Genomic DNA, 18084 nt, shown 5'->3' with positions numbered 1-18084 from the left:
ATCCTGTGTTTATCAGAGGATGCTGGATTATGCACCAGAGATCCACAACAAGAATTTCAACTTCTCAGAATCAGATGCGAGGCTGTAGCTAGGTTGTTTTCACTTCTACCTTTGATACCCTATTGCTCCCTTTTTTTGTCTTTTCCAAAAAACAAAAAAGATCCCAAAGAAATTATCCATGTGAGGAGGTAGGACTTACTTTTATGGAGTGTTCTGTACTGTTTCCATTTATGGGCACTGAAATTGTAAGGGACCAGTTGTATTGCTTCAATGCTCCTAAGTCTATCGGGCTGGATCGGATTCATCCTAGAGTACTGAAGGAGCTAGCAGATGTTACAGCAGGACTCAGTCATCTACCAGAGGTCTTGGGAGTCTGGGGAAGTCCCTGCTGACTGGAAGCTAGCCAACACTATTCCAATTTACATGAAGGGCTCGAGGGAAGCCCCAGGAAACTACAGACCTGTTAGTCTAACCTCAATACCTGGAAGAATTATGGAGAAGATCATACTGGGTACTACTGAAAGATATTTAAAGGACAAGGCAATCATCACACCCAGTCAACACAGGTTACGAAAGTCCTGTCTAATTTGATATCCTTCTATGGTAAGGTCACCTGCCCAGTGAGTGAAGAAAAGGCGGAGGATGTAGTTTTCTGGATTTTAGTAAGGCTTTGGATACTGTCCCTTCCCAGAGAAGTTGTCCAGCTGTGAGATGAGCAGGTACCCGGTGTGCGGGGTGAAGAACTGGCTGAGCGGCCGGGCTCAAAGGGTTGTAGTGAATGGGGCTGCATCTGGCTGGCAGTCACCAGCGCTGTTGTTCAGGGCTCAGTTCTAAGGCCAGTTCTGTTCAATATTTGTATCAATAATCCAGATGCAGGAGTTGAATGCATGGTTAGTGAGCTTGCTAATGATACTAAACAGGGAGGTCCTGTTGGATCTCTCAAGGGACAAGAAGCCTTGCAGAGGGATCTGGATAGACCGGAGCATTAGGCAGTCATCAGTGGTGTGAAACTGAACAAGACCAAATGCCGGATTCTGCACCTGGCAGAGTAACACCAGGCACGAATCTAAATTGGGAGAGGAGTAGCTGGAGAGCAGCCCTGCAGAAAGGGGTCTGGGGATGCTGACTGACAGGAGGCTCAACAAGAGTCAGCAGCATGGCCTGGTCTCTCCAGCTTCCTGCGGAGGGGAGGTGCAGAGGGAGGTGCTGCTCTCTTCTCCCTGGGACCCAGAGCCAGGGCGCGGGGGGATGGCTCCGAGCTGCGACCGTCAGGGGAGGGTCGGACGTGACACGCGGAACCATTTCTTTCCCAAGGGGGTTGCCAAACCCTGGAACAGGCTTCCGAGCGGGGTCCTCCATGCCCCACGCTGGTCAGTGTTGCAGAGGTATTTGCACAGCACCCTTAGTGCCATGCTTGACCTTTGGTCAGCCCTGAAGTGCTCAGGCACTTGGACGAGATGGTCGGTGTAGGTCCCTTCCAGCTGAAGTGGTCTCTTCTGTTCTGTTCTGTTCTATTCTATTCCCTGTGCTTGCTAGAAGTCAAACGACGATGAGACCGTAATTTGCCTGAAATTCCAGGGGGTATTCAGTTCCAAAAACACTCTCAAGATCACAAATCACAATTGTCTTTATTCTGGTTTATTTATTTAAATTCTTTTCTATTTTATTGTTATGAAATTTTATGTTAGGTTACGATATGTCATGTCATGTCATGCTGTTATGTAATGTTATGTTATGCCACATTATGTTATGATCTGTCATGTTACATGTTATATATGTTATGTTATGTTATGTTATGTTACGTATGTTTATGGAATCCATTTGTCTCGTCTATTATTTTCTCTTTGCTTTGCTTTGCTCTGCTCTGCTTTGCTTTGTTATTCTATGTTACATCACTTTACATGATGCTGTTATTTTTCTGAATCCTTTTCTATTCTCTCTTTTCTTTTTTTGACTTTTCATGGCTTTGCTTTGCTTTTCTGTTCTGTTCTCTTCGTTATGTTCTTTTAGGTTGTTTTGTGTTACGTAATGTTATCTTCTCTTACCTTATACGTGCAAGAATCCTTTCCTTTTCCTTCCCTTCCCTTCCCTTCCCTTCCCTTCCCTTCCCTTCCCTTCCCTTCCCTTCCCTTCCCTTCCCTTCCCTTCCCTTCCCTGCGCTTTCCTGCGCTTTCCTTTGCGCTTTCCTTTGCGCTTTCCTTTGCGCTTTCCTTTGCTTTGCTCTTTCTGTTATTCTACGTTACATTACCTTACATGATGCTATGTTACTTTGTTGAATCCTTTTCTATTCTTTTCTCTTTTCTTGACTTCTCATGGCTTTTCTTTGCTTTTACGTTCTATTCTCTTCATTATCTGTTTCTTTTAGATTGTTTTATATCTTGGTATCTTCTGTTATGTTACTTTATCCGTAAGAGAATTCTTCTTTTCTCTTTTCATTTCTCTTTTCTCTTTTCTCTTTTCTCTTTTCTCTTTTCTCTTTTCTCTTTTCTCTTTTCTTCTCTTTTCTTCTCTTCTCTTTTCCTTTCTTTTCTTTTCTTTTCTTCTCTTCTCTTTTCCTTTCTTTTCTTTTCTTTTCTTTTCTTTTCTTTTCTTTTCTTTTCTTTTCTTTTCTTTTCTTTTCTTTTCTTTTCTTTTCTTTTCTTTTCTTTTCTTTTCTTTTCTTTTCTTTTCTTTTCTTTTCTTTTCTTCTCTTCTCTTCTCTTCTCTTCTCTTCTCTTCTCTTCTCTTCTCTTCTCTTCTCCTCTTCTTCTCTTCTCTTCTCTTTTTTCTTCTCTTCTCTTCTCTTTTCTCTTTTCTTTTCTTTTCTTTTCTTTGCTTTGCTTTGCTTTGCTTTGCTTTTCTTTTTTCTTTTTTCTTTTTTCCTTTCCTTTCCTTTCCTTTCCTTTCCTTTCCTTTCCTTTCCTTTCCTTTCCTTTCCTTTCCTTTCCTTCCCTTCCCTTCCCTTCCCTTCCCTTCCCTTCCCTTCCCTTCCCTTCCCTTCCCTTCCCTTCCCTTCCCTTCCCTTCCCTTCCCTTCCCTTCCCTTCCCTTCCCTTCCCTTCCCTTCCCTCCCCTTCCCCTTCCCCTTCCCCTTCCCCTTCCCCTTCCCCTTCCCCTTCCCCTTTCCCTTCCCTTCCCTTCCCTTCCCTTCCCTTCCCTTCCCTTCCCTTCCCTTCCCTTCCCTTCCCTTCCCTTCCCTTCCCTTTCCTTTTCTTTTTCTTCTCTTCTCTTCTCTTCTCTTCTCTTCTCTTCTCTTCTCTTCTCTTCTCTTCTCTTCCCTTTTCTTCCCTTTTCTTCCCTTTTTTTTTGTCTTTGCTTTCCTTTACTTTTCCTTTGCTTTTCCTTTCTTTGCTTTGCTTTCCTTTGCTTTACTCTGCTTTGCTTTTTCTGTTACTCTATGGTACATTACCTTACATGATGCTATGTTACTTTTCTGAATCCTTTTGCTTTTGCTTTGCTTTGCTTTTATTTGCTTTGCTTTGCTTTTCCTTTGCTTTGAGTCTATTCCTATCCTTTTGTTTAGTATGGTATGGTATGGTACGGTATGGTATGGTACGGTATGGTATCTTCTCTTATGTTACTTTATACAAAAGAGAATTCTTTGCTTTGCTTTGCTTTGCTTTTGCTTTTGCTTTTGCATTTGCTTTTGCTTTGCTTTGCTTTTATTTGCTTTGCTTTCAATCTGTTCCTTTCCTTTTTCCTTTCCTTTTTCTTTCCTATTACCTTCTCTTCTCTTCTCTTCTCTTCTCTTCTCTTCTGAAGGTTTTGGGTTTTCTTGTCTTATGTTTTATGTTTGGTTTTTTAATGTAACTTTTGTATTCTTATGTAATGGAATGTTATGTTTATTTTATCGGGTATTTTATGTTATGGTTATAGTTTTGTTATGGTTATGTTATGTTTGGTTCTGTTGTGTTTGGTTGCGTTATTTTCTAGTATGTTATGTTATGTGATGTTTCATTATACTTTGGTATTTTATGTTCTTTCATGTTATTTTATGGCAAGGGAAAGCCACAGAGCCACAGAAAGCAGGAGCAGGAATACAGGCCAAGCAGTCTCGGTTCCTCTCCCAAGAGGGAGAACTTGAACTAGGAGCAGTGGTACCCACCACACACAAACAAACAAGAAGAAGAAGAAGAGGAGGTGGGTGGAACCGTGGGATTATTTTCCAAAGTATGACACCGGCCGATGATAAGCATCCTTTTGGCCTTCCAAAACTTGCTCCGCCATGGTGCTTCTTGGCCAGCAATGCGGGAAAAGGGCTCTCGTGCCTGCCCTGCGCGTGTATTGCTGCAGCAAGGCTGGAGCCCTTCCGAGCACCGGCTGTTTTGCCCAAGCAAGAAACCCTGGGGAAACGGAGCCCTGACAAGGGGCTGTGCTCAGTGCCACAGAGGACAAGAAGACACCCCCGCGGGCCTCCCTTGGGGCCCGCCCTGGGAGTCTAGAAAGCTTCCTCCCCCCCGGAGGCGGGGCACGAGGGCCACCTTCGTGGAGCGTGAGCAGCAGGCACCTGGCCAAAGGGGCCCAAAGCAGGCCTGGCAAGGGGCCGGTGCTCAGTGCTGCAGAGGCAGGCAAAAAACCCCCGGCGACGCTTGCTAGCCCACCGGGGGCAAAAAAAGCCTGCCTCCCCCCAGCTGCAGGGCACGAGAGGCCATCTTCGTGGGGCAGGCATGAGCAGCAGGCAGTGACCGAGCCAAAAGGGAGCAGAGGAGCCCTGACAACAAGCGGTCCTGCTCAGTGCTGCAGAGGAAGGCAAAAAACCCCCGGGGACCAGTGCCAATCTGCCCCGGGGGAAAATTCCTTCCTGACCCCAGCGGTGCTGGCGATCGGCTATTCCCTGAGCACCTGAGCAAGACCGGCCTCCTCCTCCTCCTCCTCCCACAGGTAGGCTGGCCACGCCTCCCAGGAGGGAGATGCCCAAGCCCTAATTCTCGGCCCTCAGCCTGGAGCCATCTCAGGGGCAAAAGGCCCCTGGCCTGATCTCTGGGGACAAGAAGCCCTCCCGCGCCTGCCCTGGGACCCCTGGCAACATCTCTGCATTCCATTTCTTTACTTGCTGCTGCCCCTGGCTCCGCAGGGGATGAGGACGGCCAGCTCTGCAGGGCTCCTCAGGAACCTCCATCAGCCTCGTCCTGCCCCCGCAGGGGGGTCCTCACCCAGCCCCCTCCAACCAATTCCACCGGCTCCTTAAGGACCCCCACTCGGAGGTCTTTGGGCTGTCCCCGGGCCAGCTCTGGCAGTGGCACACGGGAAGCTGCTCCCTTTTATCCTGCCCCGGGGCATTGTGACTGCTGCGTTGCCGTGGTGGCGGCACTGTGACATGGGGGTGACAGGGACCCCATGCGCAGCCCCGCCCCGGGGAAGGAAGGAAGGAAGGCCGGCCGGCCTTTGGGGTGCTGGCCCCGAGGCAGTCCCCGTGCCCAGGAGGCCCAGGGGCTGTCCCTGCCCTTGGTGGCCATGCAGCAGGCACAGCTGCTGGGCATCCCTGATCCCTCCCCGGCCACTCGACTCCCAAGAACAACCCCAGGGCTGTTACTCTTCCCTCAGGCCATTGCAGAAATCCACCCTGCTGCTCAAAGGCTACCTGTATTAGCCATCCCCTCTCTGTGCCAGAGCTAATGTCCATGAGGCCATGCAGCAAGGAGGACCAGGGACTTGATCTGGCCGGACACAAACCCAAAGAGTGTGCGTGGGCTGATTTTGGCAGCCACAGCCTGGAGGAAAGCCAAAATGTACCCGTAGCCCTTGGTTGGGATGGACCGTGCCAATAGACCACTGTGTAAATAAGACAGGCTTTGAAAAAGAAGGGAGTGGAGGTTGGTCAGGTGTGGTGGAAAGGTTGGTGATTTTCAGACCTAGAACACTTAGATCTGTGCCCAAAGCACAGCCAGGCAAGCGACAAATCTTCCAAACTGGGAAAATAGCCCATTGCCAATATCACCGTCACATCCCCATCTCCCACTGACATCAAGCTGTGCGCCTCCTTTGTTAAACAGGCCCACTGGCCATGTTTATATGGGATACAAAACTCGCTTCAGCCACGGGGTAAAACTTTGTACAGCTCATTTGTGACTTTAACCTTTCTGAGAGTTATTTGCGTACCTGATTTTGTGGGAAGACGTTCAGATCTTGTTTCAAACTCTGGCAAGTCTGTTTTTCCTTTATGATTTAGTATTTTGAGTCCTGAAAGAGTAAGGAAGGTACTATTCTTGTCATTTTGTACCTCAGTGCCAAAAAATTCATACGTACTTTCAGACTATGTAAAGAAGGGCATTTATACCATGTACATTGATTTGGTTGTGGGGATGCCCAAGGTGAAAGAAAGGCTTTTGATTCCATCTGCGTGAACTCTGCAGAGACGTAGAGAGCATGCAGGATTTACTCAACATCCCTTACCAATGGACCAAGGGACAGTTGGTACTACCCTGCTCATGGTGAGGTTGTTCTCTTGGAAGGAAGTCCTGAATGGTTTTGTGTGCTTGACCACCTTTACCCCTGCACTTCAGTAGCTCTTTTCCTCCTTTGACTTTCACCCTTGAGATCTTTCTTGGAAGTGATGGCAGCCCTCTCAGCCTTTGTCTTGCTTCTGCTAGTCATCATCTTCTATAGGCCCTCCATGCCCCAAATCATTTACTGCTTAGTCTTTGTCTGCCTTCATCCCAGACAGGATTTGTCCGTCTTGAACCCAAGGAATCAAAAATGGCCCTAGTGGCACAGGCGAGTTCTCAGCAGGGCTTTGCACAATGCTTGCCTTTCCTGTGGAAATATCTTGCCTGACAGACAAGGTGGCATTTGCCTGTATCCCCTTCATTGCTCACAGTCGCCAGTGATCTACTCCTGCCTCCAGGAACATTGGCCTACTCCAGTGTTTCCCAAGTGGCACACAAACTCATGGCGCTCCACCTGATGTGGTGTCACCTGCAGTTAGTTCTTCACCCATGGTTTCCTGATGTAGGGGCTATCTCTTCCGTCAGAGCTTCAGCTGGTATGGAGTATAGGGGCCGTAGAAATAGACCACGAGGTACGGCTGCTTCTGGCTCATGGATGCCATGAAATCCAGAATGGGATGTGAACAATGAACGTATCTTTAGGAGAAGGCAGGAAGCCCCCTTACCTTGAACGATGGCTTTCTGCAATCTCAGTTCAAAAGACCTGACCATGAATTTCACTGTTTAATGCATTTGTTGGCATCAAAGTGTGAAGGGTGGTGCCTGAGAGATGTGTTCATGAGGTTTTCACCCATCTACCTCCACACGGTCATGACCAGCAGATCCAGCCCTCCACCAGCTGACTGAGCGGCGGACAGGCTGTGTGGGTGGGGCTCTGAGCATGAAGCTGGTGCTGTCCGCCTAGCCACTTTCCAAATGGCTGGCTGCCTCCTTGGCATGAAAATAACCACAGCTGGCGTTAACGGAGCTTCCATTTTGGAGTTTTCCTTGGATAAAGTGCCAAATCAGGCACTGAAAAAGCTGCAAGAGGCAAAACACTAGTGGATCAATGTGATGCAGTTTGTGGCACTGAAATTCTTAAGCCAAGCAAAAAACTTAAATTCTCAGAACAGAGTTAGATCACTTCCCTGTTTCAACAAAGTTTTGATTAGTACATCGTAATGTATAATCTGTGTAATGGCGGGCATGAGGGACAAGTTGGGCTTGAGTTTAATGTCTCTTCAGGAAAACAGCATTAACTGCAGGATTAAAACTGGTTGCAAGCCCAAGTCAAAGTGTGAATAAAAGAAATGAAACAATTCCATTTAAATAAACTTGTTATAATTTGCTGCTTCAATAGTTGAAAATCAGGTTATTAATACTTAAATTTGTACCAGTGCCAGAATAACAGTTTAACTTCTGTTATTTTTAAATGTGTTACCAATAAACAAACACGAAGATCAAAGGAAGACCTCATAAAGGGCACATTGTTTAGCTCCCTCCTTAAATATTGCTAGTTGTGTTTTTAGGAAACTGATGTTACAATACATTTACAAATTTTAAATAACTACATCTATTTACTGGAGCTTTTTTCTGTATAATTTGGTAGCTACTTACATGTTCTGCAATTTTGAGATACGATGCTAATATCCAAAATGCAAGTAAACCACAAAGCATCCAGAATTTTCCAATTCCATGATTTTATTTAAGCTTCACTGTGTTAAAGACAAATGGCTCTCTCCATGAAAAGTCCAGCTCCTTGAATTGTGTTGTGAGATATGAACAATATGAACAACAGTTTCCTGTTTCTTCAAGCTTAGAGTCCTCCTATCTTCTGGAGCAGCTAGAAAATGCAAAAGTTTCTAAAGCAGAATGCAATTCCATTTGGTTTGGTTTTGTCTAAATGGTAAATGAAAAAAACCATGATTTATAAAGACAGTGTTAACAATGTATACATATATGCAGGAATAATGTAAAAGCAAGAAAGCAAGTTAGGATTGCTTATCCTGTAGCATTTTGCCTTTTTTTTTTTTTTTTTTTTGCTTTCTGGAGACTGGCACATATCCCAGGGAGCAATGAGGAGCATGGAACTTTGTGGAAGGGCTGAAAAATCAAGATTGTCAGAAAGGAAAAAAATGAGGGAATTAGTCATAAGTGGAAAAGTGCAGTATTTTGTTTAATCTCACATGACATTGTTCATTGTGCCACTTGTAAGTGGCATGTTAGCTGGCTGGAGAAGGAGATTTGTCTGAGATGGGATCAAAAGAAATAATATCTTAAACATGACTGAAAGTGAAGATGCACAGCTGAAGAGGCTGATTAGTAGAAGGCCTATCGCTTTTCTCCCTGTTTCTGAACCGTACTTGACTAAAAGGTGTAGACCAAAACTTATACCTGCCTGACACACAGACGGAGTTCACTCTACTTTTTATTATTGTTGTATTTTTTAGCTGGAAATATTGCCTCTCACATGGAAAGACATAGTAGATTTAATGCCTTTGTATACATAACAGAAGGTTCTCCACAGATCTGAGTCCTAGTCATATATTTTAAAGGATATTGGAATAATGGCAGTGTTTTAGAGGCTAGGATTTAAGTGCCATCCTTCTGATTGCAAAGCATCTCTCTCTGGTTGGCAAAGTTAGTCATGGGACAAATACCTCCCATGCATTTCAGAGGGTAGTATTTCTAAATCTCTACTAATTCCATCTATTAGATCTACTGATGGAATATTTCTTAGTCACTTTGTACATTTAGTCATTAAATGAAGCTATAAAATTACAGGCTTATTCTTGGAACCCATTATGCCATTGCACTTAGCTATATATGCGGAGGTGGGTGAGTACTGAGATAACATTTCTTGGTACATGAAAAGTATTTATCCTGCGTGTTCTTGTTCTACTGAGCTTATGTGGTATCTGTTTGAGTAAGACTCTGGTAATATATCCAATGTGTAGATAGATTTATTTGAGGTAGGATCTGCCACTGGTAAAGATGATCCAGAAGAAGTAATGTGTCCATCTGAGCACCTGTGAAGTGCTCTCCTTATGTGGTAGCCATTGCAAGGGTGCACCAGAATACAATAAGATCCTTTTAATAATGCATATACAAATGCCCTCTTATCCAGAAGTTCAGCCTTTCATTGCATTTTTTTTCTGGATTTCACCTAGAATTGACCATATTATATGAAGGATCCATGGACATGCAGCAGTAACTGTATCATTTTGATTTTAGTTTATTATAGATACTATAATTTTTAAAAAGTATCTGAATATGACAGTAAAAAAGGAAAATATAAAAATACAATTTGTATTTGGAAATAGCATACTGAATTCATGATTGTGCTTTTTTCTTTCTTATGTAGAATCAGGCAAATCTATCGCTTAAGACCATAGGAAAAAAAAAAAAGGCAGCATCCCAGAGCAAGTATTATGACAAAAAAAATTGAAGCTACTGTGCAAAAAAATTGCCTTGTAATCCTGGAAAGTAAGTAAAGTTTGCCTTCACCATTTGATGAGAATCCATTTTGAAAGACAGGATGCTTTATGTTGCAATTTTTCCCTTGTAATTCCCACTTACGATAAAATACCAACCATGTCAGTCTTTAAAAGCAAAATCAAAAAAATCCCTTTAAAGTCTAATGATTATATTCCATTTTAAATTACTTTTTGTCAGTGATGCCTTCCATTTCCAGATGGAAGACACAAAATTATGTGGTGAATATGAACTAATTGATTGTGCCCAAAATGAAAATGTCCTTGATTTGAAAGTCATGTGTGGCAATCATTCTGATTTTAAAGCTGCCCTGGCATATAAGCGAGAAGGGACAATCAGTCAAATAAGCTTGAGTGCAACAGCTCCTCGTTAAATAGGACATTTTTCTTTTTGACATCCAAAGTTTGCTGTGCTCTGGAGTGGAAGAATATGGTAAGAGTACATAACATGATGTTAAAACCAAAAGTTTTAACACCTTTAAGTCACAGAAGTTTACTTACCATCTCCAAGAATGCTCCCTAGCTGGGCTTTTGTTTGTTTGAAACTAGCCCATATTTAGAGGATAGTGAGCTTTGTTTTTAAGGCATTTTCCTTTTGTGCAACTTCTCTTTTCTTTTCAGCAGCCTAAATGCTGACTTGACTTGCTCAGAGAATAGTGGAGGGAGAGACATGGACAGTCTTACTGCCTTTCACAGAAGCGTACCATGTAAACATGGGATTTATTGTTGTGCTTTTCCAGAGTTGACTTCAGAACTAATTTTTTGACAGACCTTTTCCATAGGGCAAATGCTGATGGACATATCATAGAAATGACAAGAAATTGATTTAGCTTCTAGGGCAATCTAAGTAAATTGGTCAAGGAGAAACTTAAAAATAAAGGTGAAAATCTGTGTCATAATCCAGAAGGTTTTAAAGTGATATGTAATAAGAGAATGTGCTAGATGTGATAATTTCCTATATAAAAACAGAAGACATGCTTTTGAAGATTGACAAACCTGCACATATGCTGTCTGTACATACAGGTTTACAGCAGCAGCTCTAGAAAAAGCAGGCAGGAGTTTGTCTTCTGTTGGCATTCATATAGGTTAATTGTTTTTTCCACAGTGCGAAGTATGTGTCATTTCAACTACCTGAGACATTCCAGTGACACAGAACTGTTAAATTTTTACATTGTTTTTAATGAGTTTGGTGATAGTTTAAGTTCAACGAGCTGTTCAGTTCCCCTTTAGGAAAGACACATTCTTTTCAAACTGGAAAACACATCTGAAAAAACCAGCATTATTGTCTTTTAGAAATTATATTCCTACACGCAACTGGGTGATGCTCTGAAGTTTTCTATGCACAAATGGATATAAAAGCATCTACAAAAAAGAATTCTTAAAATGTGGCTTAAACTATTTCTGTAGAGATTTCATATGGGTGACCTAACATCATAAAATATGTCAAATAGAGGCTACATGATCTAACACTGAACCAGCAGATTGCAGTCAGCTGGTTCTAGCTTTGGCTCTTCAACCGACTCGTCCATGAGCAGCTGAACTCGATTAATCTTTTGCCTCTTTTGCCATTCTGTCCGTCTCTTTCACTAGGTAATATAATAGTATTATGCACCTGAAAAGTATTCAGCCCTATGGGTCCCCAGTCTTGCCTGGAGCCTGCAGGTGCTGCTGTAATGCAAGTAATTGTCACTGATAGAGTAGAGAATGGAGAATTTTTCACAGAAGTGAACACCTTGTAGAGCTAGTTCTGTGGATGCAGTAGGCAGTCTTTGAAAGCATGAATTGTTTTTTCTTCCCTTAGAGTGCCTTGTAAATCATAATATATTTCACACTACAGTTCTAGTCTCCCGATTGCTCTAACTCTGCAGCACTGTATTCAGCATGTTAATTTAGAAAAGCAAAGCAAAACTGCAATAGAAGACTAACACATTAGCCAACCATTCTAAACCCCTTCTACACCCAGCTATTTTTGTTCACATGAGACCCAAGTTCTGGATTAACCACACTGTCTACAGCCAAATGGACTTTCCTTAGGCCTACATGTCTAAAAGAAGTCTAAAGATCAGTATCAAAAATGCCAACTTTTCAAGTTCAAGGAAAGGAGAGACATGATGTTTATCCTGTTTGTTTGAATACCTGACTCCCAGAAGAGCTATTTGTGTCGTGTACATTAAAATGAACAAAAAGCACAAGAAGACAAGCAAAAATGGTACTTTAACATGGCTTAAATGTAAAAACCAGTATTTATTAGATCAAACACTTCTAAAGTAGACAAGTGAAATTAAAATTATGTATTGAAATGAGCATAGCTTCTTATGAGAGACAAACTACATAGAATAATTTTGATTATAGAAGACACCACTCTTACATTTTGTATACACCTTTTTACTTTTATGAAGTAATATATTTAAGTGCAGTAGTCATGCTCCATTAAAATTTAAATGACAGTAGGTGGGCATCAACATTAGGTAATCAAAAGTCAGAAACTTCTGCAAATACAGTCATTTGTTCAGTCTTGAGTTTCCCCTCTTCTACATGTGATTTTTCCTGGATTGTAATTACAACTTCACTTGTTTTTTAAGTGGCCACTGCTAAAATCTGTATGTAGGCAGATGGTAAGTCGTGAATCTGGTACCTGATCAAATTCACAACTCAAAGTAATTTTTGTAGCGTGTGTGAAAAGTTTTCAATAGAGAGACCTTGCAGAAAGGAAAGGATGGCCCAGCAGAGCTGAGGCTGGTCTATAGATGAATCACTTTGTTATGTGCAGCTCATGTACTAAAAATGCAACTTTGAGTCACCAAAAATATTAATTTGATCTTTTTTCAAGATCAAATTCAGAGATTAGTTTTACACAACATAAAGCAAATTATATACTTACTCAGTTTTTGTCTTTGTAATTACTTTCAGGACTAGATCTGACTCAATTTTATTTATAGAGGAGTAAAAGCTCTACAAATCAAAACAAGTCTTTAACTTGAAAATATTTCTGGGGTTTGGGTTTTATTTTTTGGTGTGTGTGGTCCATTCAGACAACAAAATGAAAAATCAGTATTTTGTACAGGTTTAGTTATACCTTGTGCTTAATAGGAAAAAAAGGACCCAACATACTGCTTTTTCTGCACAGGGGTTCCCCCCTGCCCTTAAATAGAAAAATATTTTTTTCCCTAGTGAAGTGTTATAAATACAGTGACATTGTGCAGGAGGAACTGAGGAATTGAAATGGTTTGAGGAAAAAGCAGGAGGAAAGAAAGATTCCAGAATGAGGTAAATGAATTCTCCCAATGTTCGAATAATTACAGAAAATTCGATCTGACATAAAGCACACAACTTGAATATCGCACCTTCACCTCACCTTTTTGTCTTCAGGTTTCCCACATTCAAGAGGACAACAAGCTGTTTTAATTCAGTAGAAGAAAAATACATTAAGGCCATCAGTTGTACCTACTTTAGTTACAGAAGCTTAAGCAGTCCCAAATGTGCTGTCACATTGGGTGATTCCATTCCACTACCCTCACTTCCCTGTTAGAAAAATCTTCTTGGCTAAGAATAGAGCACAGAAGAAAATCAAAGTGCTTTGAACTCAAAAGGGAAAGAGAGAGAAAAAGAAATCACAGCTGTAAATAAAACATGCCCAGCAATGAAAATGCATGTGCCATATGTGCTGCTGCATAAAATGCCGTGCTGCGAGTCTTTACTACGTGTAAAGATCTTTTCTTTTTTTCCTCCCCTTCCCCTCCCTCCTCAATTTCACTATTTCTGCTAAAGGAGAAAGGCTCAGTGGCAGAGGTTCAGCAGAAGCAATCTCAGGTGTCCATTTTTAAGTACAAATTAATTGTCTGGGCTTGGAATCTTAAGCTTAAACTTTTGTCTTTAGAAAGTATAGAAAGTTTTTGATAGTTTTTTGTTTGTTTAGTGTTGACACTGTACTGAAGAATAAATGCTAGTCTTTCAGGGATGACTGAGTCAAGTTTTGGATACCTTATTTAATGAATGAGTAGAGCTGGCAGGGTAAGTGTATTTGTTTTACGTGCTGATCTTATTTGGCTGCGTTCTGTGCATCTTACAGACCTCCAGTATCTAAGCAGTGGTCAGTTCACAGTCTTAATTTATGTTCATAGCAACCTGTTTTGTAAAGGAGGAAGTAAATTGCTAATACTATCTCTGTTTCATACAGGGGCACTTAGGGATTAAAGGTTTAAGGAGATATTAAGGCTCCAAACCAGAGATGAATGATGGAATTTTCAAAGCTTCTTGTAGGTATCTACAGAGTTCTTAAAATCGATTCTAAATATTTTTGGCTGAGATTTTGAAGCAGAATAGCAAGCAATCAGATTTAACTTCAAGTAAATAACAAAAGTGAAAATACAAAACTTGTCATTATAGTAGGTAACAGATGTTGGCTTAAAAACTTGTTAGATTGCTGACCTTGTCAAAAGATTGCTCTTAATGAAACAGCAAGTGTGACAATAGTGGAGAAAGATTTTTGAAGATGTTCAGGAGAAGTTCTTGACAGAACGCAGATGTACCTGTAAGAAACTTATTATTCTGTTGTTCCTTCTTGCAGGATAAGTCCTTTTGCCCTAAGCTAGAGGCTGCAAGAAGACTTTGACAGGCTTTCTGCTCTGGAAATCACAGAGGGAATAGGAAAAAAAAGCAGTACTGGTATATTTGCTGGTCACTGCAGGGAGAAATAACTAAATGGTTCTACCTTATGTATAGACTTAAAAAATGTAAATAAATATGAAACAAAGATATCTTTCCTTTGCCTACAAGGGGAAACATTCTGTGAGAGTTGATGCCAACTTTTTTGTTTTATTTTGTTTTCCTTGATGTATTAAGAGGATTCTGCCACTATTTTGCTTTACTTGAGTATTAGTCCCTTTGGAAAACGCTGCTATGTGTCTATGTAGAGTAATAGTCTTAGTCTGCAAGCATAAAATAATGAAGTTTATTTAGGTGTGATCATTTTGAATGGCAGTTCCTGTATAGTTTTGAAATTGCTGAAAGGAACTTAGTAAATGTTCTCTTTGTGTTACAGAGACTTCTTTTTTTTCAGCAGGAGAGGTGTAATTTACAGAGTGAATATAACCCTGGGTTAAGACTGTTCCTGATGCACTCTAGAGCATTTGACAAAAGCTTGGTGGTGTACACCTGACATCCTGATTGTATATATGAACCTGACTTTAAGAAACAAAAGAAAACAAAAATTTTTCTACTCTGTGACATGATATGAGCAGTGATTGCTAGAAGTATTCTAAGGATAAGACTCTGCACAAAATGAAAAGGCTTTTAGCACAAAATGGATGGGACAGCAATATCTATTACTGATTATTGCTATAAAGATACATTCTCAATAGAATTTGGGGACTTGCTTAAGGAACCCTAATGGTTACTCCTGCAGTGTCAAAGAAAAATGTATGGTAAGCATGATCAGATGCACCCTTCACTGAATGGCTTATGCGTATTAGATACGCTGCACAAGAGCGAATGTTGCTTGTCATTGAGTTTATGATTGGCTAGGGAAGGAAAATAATGGGAACCTATTGGAAGGTTTTGCTTGAACCAGTGTGGACTGATTGCTAGTGTTTGGCAGAGCCTCATGCTAAATGATGCTGGTCAGTGGGAATTCATTCACTGAATGGAACAGGTCTCTCTCAGCTTTGCTGTTTGATTAATTTCTAACTAACATGTACATCAATTTTCAATAGAATGAAATCACACAAAATTTATTCAAAGAGCGTAGCAATCCGGAAGACTTTGTGTGTTTCAAATGCTTTTTGTAGCCTTGAGTTAGTAAGTTACAAAGAAGCTGGTAAGGAAGAACATTAATGAATTTTAACTTCTTTAAAATGTATTCTTGGTGCCAATTTCTTAGGCGCATCAGTCAAAACCCAGATGAGGATAATTGCTGTCAATATTGGATTTTCTCTTACATGGATGAGATCCAAACTTCATTCCTGGAAAGGCAGCTCCTTGCCTGACCCGTAAATTTAAGGCAGCAAATGGAAGTGTTCTCTCCAGCTCTTCTCTCTTCAACTTTTTAAACACAAAAACTTTATTTTTCCTCCCATTTGTATCTTCTTTCTCCTTTTAACTCATTAGCAGGTGATTTCCCCTTGGTGACAATATTAAATTGATGAAGTATGGCCCACCCTTACTGGCTAGAATGGCAATTACAGACCAGAAAAGTCCAAATGTCTGTTAAGTATTAGACTGCCCTGGTAATGACTGCTATTTCCTAGTGTAATTCTTCTTCCAGAAGGCTTGGGAAAAAAAGGCAAATTAAATGCTGGCTGTCAAATGTTACTTGATGATCTTATGCTTCAGGTCATATTATGTCTATGAATCTTTCACAGCAGTTTGAGGCAAGTGTGCGCCACCCAAAATGCGAACTCCTGGTTGACCCACTGCAGAGTTATTATTGCCACTTCAGAGTCTCGATTCTGCTGCTGCTCTATCCATTCACCAGTAGTAATGTTATGTGGATTAGACTGTGGATCCAGTCATTAATTTTTCCTGACTCAGCCAACAAGGGCTGCTGCATGCCGCATCTTCCATGAAGGACAGCTTTGTATTGGGTAAAGGGTGCACTCTACCATGTAACCCACCCACCTCTCTGCAACTCTGCATCTTTTTCCCTCAAGGTTCTTAAGCAGTGATAAAATTCATACTTTATGCACGTAAAGCTCTCTGTTTCGTTAGTGAGGTGCCTATTTGACTCCAGAAGTTTTGGCTGCAATTTAAAAATAAAGATTCTGCAGAAATCCTGCTAGAGTAAGAGATGGTACAGAATGCAGTGCTTTGCTGATCACAGTGCTTGTTTATGTGCACAATAAAGAAATCACCCCTTTGTCTGTAATAAAAGCACCCTGATTCAACGAGTTCTGAATAGGTGATACATAATAATAAATCTTACATAGCGGAAGAGTAGATTTTTATGAAAGATAAACACTGGAACAGAGGGCAGGAGTATAACACAATTTATATAAAGTTGCAGCTCTTTCAGAGTTTGACTATACTCCTCTGTATTTGTTTAGGTCCCCCAAAATATGATGCCTGTTAATCACAAATACGGCTCCAAGCCAGCATGTCCCTATAAAACCTGCTTTCTTCCATAACTGCAAACTTGAAGTCACTGCACAGTGATAGTATTTCACTATGTCAATACAATAAACATAACCAAACAGTGAGATGAATCATGCAAGGTACTAGTCTTCTCACCTTAAACTTGCACAGCACAGTGGTGCTTTACCTAAATCCCTTGATTGAAGTACTCGCCTACTTACAGTTATGCATTGCCTTCAGATTCTGCTGGGCTGCAGTGCTCAGTGCGATCTTTACATTACATGATCCAGAAACAGTGAACTAGTTATTAAAATACCAGAGGAAGAGTTTGAAGACAATATATGTGTTATTTTTTTCTGGACTGTGCGTATTCACTAACCTGATACCAAACAAGGAGAAAGACAGGAAAGTAAAAAAGGAAATAGTGAGTGGGCATCAGTATCTTTTCTTTTAAGGTATCATTTCATATAAAAACATAAGACTGCTCAAATAAAATGCTTTCTTTACTGTTCATACCACTTTGTACAATTAAGATCAATTTCAAATAAAATACACTATCATAAATGGAATCTGTGGAAGAAAATGATAGCTTTTTTTTTTGTCCAAAAGAATTCTTCCCTTCAAGTTTTTTTAAAAACCACTCGCTTCCCCCCCCAATTGATAATAGGTTTTTAAATCTATTTTTTTCTTTTGTTATGAAATATATTTATATTGTACATCTGGATGTGACAGATGGAATCTCTTTTACTTATTTGTTTGCAGTTGATTGTGGAATTTTCACTCTATTTTGTTAAAGAAGTTAAGACATGCACCTTCTGAAACAAAGGTGGATTAGGCAGCCAGTCTGTAAGAGTTTGTATTACTCAAGAAGAGAGTCCTACAGCTCTCACTACCTTCAGCGCCATGTACTCAGACTGACTGGCATCCACACATCTGACTCCTTCTAGATTAGTTTATTCACACCACACTGAATTTGGGCAACTGTCCCCAAGTCAGAATTGTGAGAGAGTGTGTGCATGTGGGCAAGGGAGGAGGTTTGCAGTTCGAAGCATCCTGAATGGTTTTAGGGTTGTGTTGCAGCTCACCACAGTGGTATTTTTTTACCATCAAATTGCAGGT

This window comes from Grus americana, chromosome 2 (genome assembly GCF_028858705.1).
Source record: "Grus americana isolate bGruAme1 chromosome 2, bGruAme1.mat, whole genome shotgun sequence".
In the NCBI taxonomy this organism is placed as follows: Eukaryota; Metazoa; Chordata; class Aves; order Gruiformes; family Gruidae; genus Grus; species Grus americana.
This window is presented reverse-complemented; position numbering follows the sequence as displayed.